Raw genomic sequence first — 6,000 nt, 5'->3', positions numbered from 1 at the left:
TCTATGTGTTTGACTAATTTAGATACTTCATATCACTGGAATCACGCAGTATTTGTCCTTCTTTCACTGGCTTATTTCACTAAGCACAGTGTCCTCTGAGTTCATCAGTGTTGTTGCATTCTAGGTGATCTATTCATTGTTGAAAGTGGGTAATGAAGTCTCCCACTATTATTGGTTGCTGTGTGGTTCTGTCTTCAGATGTTAAGAACTGCTTGATATATATTGTGATCATAGAACATTCTTCATATGATTTCAATTCTTTTAAATATATGGAGATTTGTTTAATGACCCTGAATGTGGTCTTTCTTGGTGAATGTTCCCTGTGTTCTTGAAATAAATATGCTTTCTGCTATTGTTAGATGGAATGTTTACGTCTGCTAGGTCAAGTTGGTTGATAGAGGGATTGAAGTCTCTCAGATCGCAAAAGTCTCTTCGTATCTCCTCCGTGAATCCCTTTGCATCCTGTGACAAAACATTTGGCACCCAGCCATGAGCAGTATCTGAATTATTTGAGCTTAATCCAATATCTTGTCACTAAAGAGAAGTACATGGCTTCTTCACCACCACACAAATACTGCATGTTCACAGGTCCTGTGTATCTACTCTTAGAAAAGTGAAGGGCTTTTGATTTTTTGTTTTGGGTTTTTCGGTAATATAAAGGTAGCAGGCAAGGTGACCTTTTTTAAAATTAAATAAAGAATTCAGAGGTTTATGATATTTTCTAAAACAAAATCAAGGTGAAGAACAAACTAAGGGTGTGTCTTTTATTGTGGCTGATCACCTTTAAGTGGAAAGTGGAGAATTCCATCTCCAAAATTCCACATTAAACAACCCTCCACAATGTTTTCAAAGTAGACACATTCTGTATCTATGTCCACATTTCTGGTACTGGTTATCTCAGACACTTAATTCAGGAAGATTAATTAAGAGAGGTAGCTGTTATGTTTTCAGCTTCAAGTTGATAAGCAACTTCTCATGAACTGAACATTTATTTGAAAGAAGGCACCATGTAACTGAAAGGTTAATCTAGACACTAAAAGCCCATTCTCTGGGTGAGAAGACCCACTTATTTAGGGCTTTTAAATTGTGGATAGAGCCTCTTTCTTGGGAAAAAAAAACTAATATTTTGCCAAATATTTGATAAACTTGGACATTTAAAATAATATTAATTACTGTTGCCCGTTCTCTTTTGATGTTTTATATTTCCAAATTTCTATCTGAAACACTTAAAATATCTTTAGTTCTTTTTCCTCGGACACATTTATTGCTAACAGGTTATTTATTCAATGTTACCACTTTTCTAGTGAAACTGTTCTTACTTTCCTTAAGAACAGGGGCCATCATCTTTACTATAGGCAATGCTTAAATTGAAGTAATTAGAAATCTTCTATTACCCTTTTTATCTTTTTAAACCAGATCAAAATTCCAAGTTATCTTTAACTTTCTCTTGCTTCTATTATGTATTTTCAAGACTGTTTTCTTAGGTCTCCTAAAGACAATTCTTTCAATAATATTTTTATTCAATAATATTTTCAATAATATTTTTTCATAGTGCTAGTCCCGCAAAGATGGTCCCAAGGTGCAGTTTACTGTGGCTCAGAGCCTCCCTTAATTCCTACCCAGTAAAACTACCCATGTTTTAACTGTGAACATAACTTCAGTTAAGTTTCAAGGAAGTGTGAAGACAAAGAACACAGAAAGTAATTCTTCTCTGTCTTGACACAGACTTGTAGTAGAGAATAACTTGTTTTGATGGAGGTTTACAGGGACACCATGACCTTCCCCACAGGGATGGCTGCAAGAACAAAGCACGCCTGCGGCAAGAAGATTGCAACAACCAACCACATCCCCACCCCTATTTTTTTGTATAAAAGGAGCCTGTGTTCTGACTAGAGCGGGATGGTTCTCCAGAACATTAGTCTGCGAACCTCTAGGTCTGCTGGCTTTCCGAGTAAAGTCACTATTCCTTGCCCCAATACCTCATCTCCCGATTCATCGGCCTGTCGTGCGGCGAGCAGAATGAATTTGTACTCGGCAACAGACTGACATTTTTTTCCCCAATGATATGCTGTTTAATTTCTAATTTAGGTTAGATTGTGTACCCAGGATTAAACTTCACCCCTTACTTTAGTTCAGTCTTTTCTCAATTTACACAGTAAACACTGAAAACATCTCTTTATTGACCACTTAAAACCAGTCTATGCATGAGACCCAGTTATCTGTCTAAAATGAAAACACTGTAGTTCATCTTTACCAAAAACTCTTCTCTGTGTCAAAAACAAAAAAAAACCTAAAACATCTCCAGTGTAAGAAATGGGTGAACTGGGTCATCAGCTTTGTTTACAGCTTGGAGGAGGAAACCCCCCTGGCAATGTTTAAAATCAGAACTCGTGTGATTTCAGATCTCTGTTTGACAGTTTTATGCTTTCATGTTAGTTGTTTGGGGGAGGGGGTTGAAAACATGTTATTCCAACTTTAGACAAAGCTGTATCTTTGTCGTTTGCTTCATTTTTTTTTTTTTAATTCTGACCTAAGGTCTGCACACCTGGCATCTCAGATCATCCTTCTACAGATATCCTGTGTGAAGAAGGACTTGGCCATGATGCTTTTATGAAACTGTGAAATGAAATTATAATCACTATTCCTTTATACGTATTCTGTTCACAAATTTATCACTCCTCTAATTCTGCACCACCTCTGAAACTTTTATTTTTTTATTATTTCATCACCTTGCTGATTTACCTGAGAGAACACTAGTAAATTTTGTCACACGCTTGAGCTAAAACTTTCTAAGAATTTTTAAAAAATAGCTTAAAACACACGGCCTTCCATTTCTTATGAGATCACAGTTAAATACTGTGCATGCCATGCAAAGGCCTGTATGTCCAACTCCCTATTTCCAGTCTTTTATATGACCATGCCCACCTCCTCATAATCTACGGCAGTGCTTCTCAATCTCTGTGAGGTGCAAGGCAATGTTCCCCCCAGTTTATTATATACCAAATATTTGTAAACAATGAAAATGAATGATTTCAGAAACAAAATAAAAAGGAGATACAAGAACTTTTCTTGTTTTACTATTAATTAATATGCACAAAATTGTTGAATTGTTATGAAAGTTTCTAAATATTAACTTTCAGTTTTTATGCTTATCTTGTTACAAATATTTCCTAGTCTCATTCTGCTGTTTGGACCACATTTTGAATGGCATCGCTCCATGCTTCAGGTATTTGCAAACACTTAGTATCCTCACAACATTTAAAACTGAAATACTGTGTATCTCCATGCACTCCCTGAAGTCCTGGTGTACGATCACCTTTGGAACTCCACCTTCAGTGGAATGTCTGAAGCCTTTCTTGTAATCCTCAGGAAGAACCAGCCACGCCTTCCCTTATGCCCTCAGCCTTACCCACAACACAAAACACTGGCTTCTGACCAGCCATCACAGCACTGCATTCCAACTATCTGTTCATAGGACTGTCCCCACCACTGTGCAGGAGTTCTCACACTTTTTGTTATTGTTCTCAAATAAGTGTCTTTAGCATGGATACATCTCAACTCTAGACCTAAACCTAGTGACTGCTTGACCTCTGAACTCTGAATCTTAACAGGCATTTCATACTAAACATCCAAGAAAAGGGAACTCTCCTACATTGTTAGTGAAAATATAAATTAGGGCTGCTATTATGAAAAACAGTATGGAAGAGCCTTAAAAAACTAAAAATAGAGTCACTGGATGCTCCAGCAATTGCACTTCTGGGCGCACAACCAAAGAAAACTTTAACTGGAAAAGACACCTGCACCCCAATGTTCATAGCTGCACCATTTACAATAGCCGAGACATGGAAACAACTTAAATGTCCATTGACAGATGAATGGATAAAGAAGTTTGGGTATACACACACACACACACACACACACACACACATATATGTATATATACATACACACACACACACACACACACACACACACACACACACACACACACACAGTGGAATACTACTCAGCCATAAAAAAGAAAGGAAAATGCCATTTGCAGCAACATGGATTATGGACCTAGAGATCATCATACTAAGTGAAGAAAATCACAGAGAAAGACAAATACCATATGATATCACTTATATGTGGAATCTAAAATATGACACAAATAAACTTATTTACAAAACAGATATAGACTGCATATGTGAACCAATTTGCTGTATACCGGAAACTATCACCACATGGTAAATCAACTATACTTTAATAAAAAAATAAACATCCAAAACCAAATCCTCCGTTTGCCCTCCAAATCTCTTTCTTCCATAGTCTTATCTGTCTTAGTTTACTGTATTCCAAATGGAATTCCAGCTTCTCAAAACAAAACCCTGGAGTCATTCCTAATTTCCATTTTTTTCTAAAACAGAATCTTTCAAGTTTTATTGGCTCTATTTTCATAACACACACAGTTACAAGTCTCTTTTCACCACCCCCACCTCTAGCACTGTGGTTTCATACTATCATCTTCTTCTTGAATTATTCCAGGAGGCCTGATGTTGGTCCTGCTGCTTCCACCCTGTCCCTGTCCTCAAGTCTATTCTCAACAAAACAGTCAGAATGATCCTTTGAAAAGCAAGTCAGATCATATCTCTTCTCAGACCAAAACCTCCAAGTGGTTCCCACATTATTCAGAGAAAAGGAGTAAGTCTCAGAGTGACCTACAAGACCAGATGCTACCTGAAGGCTCACTTCTCTAAGACCTCATTTCTGACCACTTCCCCCAGCAGAGACTTGCAGAGGGAAGAAGACAATGGAGAGATGATTCCACGTCTGTTCCTTGCCTAATTCCGTGGACTGACTTGCTGATGGATATTTTTATTGTCCAGTGAGGCTTTTGTGTATGGATGGGAAAACTCACTAAAATTTTTACTGGCTTAAAGCCATTTCAGTAATAACATGAATACATTCAAACACTGAATCCTTACAATCCCTCTATATATTTATGCATTAAATACACAACTAATTGTAAAGCCTAGAATATACAAAATTGGCAAAATCAATGAAACACTAGGAAGGCAAATCCTAGAGGAAACAATGTGAGCTTATATCAATTATATGTGTGTGTATTTGTGTATTTCTTCTTTAATAAAATGGTAGCATTTTAATTTTCATTTGCATTTTCTTCTTTAATAAAATAGAGGTAAAAATGACTAAGAATAAAAATATGAATAAGGATAAGGATTAAAGTAATGAAGATCCAGCTGAGTATATTTAAGAATAAAATTCTGATTATTTTATCACAGAATTTTCAGGTATATAGCTTCTATATCTCTTTAATTTTTTTAATATGATAATTTTCCAGAGATTATTATTTTTTAACCTGTGAGGATCTGGCATCACCTGAGATATACTATCATTGTGATGTATTTACTCAGTAGGTAAACATCAGTAAAATTATTATGGCATTTATTACAGTTATTACACAAAAGTCCTTAGTAATTGATAAAACTAGGAGAGACATCTCAAATATATGTCTCTTAGGATATGGATATGAATATTTAATTTGCATGGTTAGTTTTCCTTTTTAAAATATTTGACTAATTTTTGATGTTGGAACTTTATTTGTAGTTGGTATTGTGTGTGGCCATCTCTGGTGATCAACTGCAGAACCCCTCTCCCCATCGGGCTACTATGTAGATGACACTGCTGGTAAACAAACTTTCCTATATGTGATTCAATGTGTATTTCTCCACGGTTACTTGGTTTATTATCACCTCTGTTTAGTCTTATCTGCTTACACAAATATCTGTGTAACTGTAACTAATAGAAAGTGTGTACATATGTAGCACTCTTAATAAAATCAATGAAAATTAAACATATATGACAACATTCACACATCTTTTGCTTTGTAATGAGATACTTTTAGTTCACATTTTGAGAATCATTGTTGTTCTGCATTTGAAGAGTATCGGTAGTCCAGCTTTTTTTGACACAAAATGAAAAGCACCTACCTCTCCTAAA

This window comes from Camelus bactrianus, chromosome 21 (genome assembly GCF_048773025.1).
Source record: "Camelus bactrianus isolate YW-2024 breed Bactrian camel chromosome 21, ASM4877302v1, whole genome shotgun sequence".
In the NCBI taxonomy this organism is placed as follows: Eukaryota; Metazoa; Chordata; class Mammalia; order Artiodactyla; family Camelidae; genus Camelus; species Camelus bactrianus.
The sequence above is the reverse complement of the archived record's forward strand: the minus strand, read 5'-3'. Positions refer to the sequence as shown.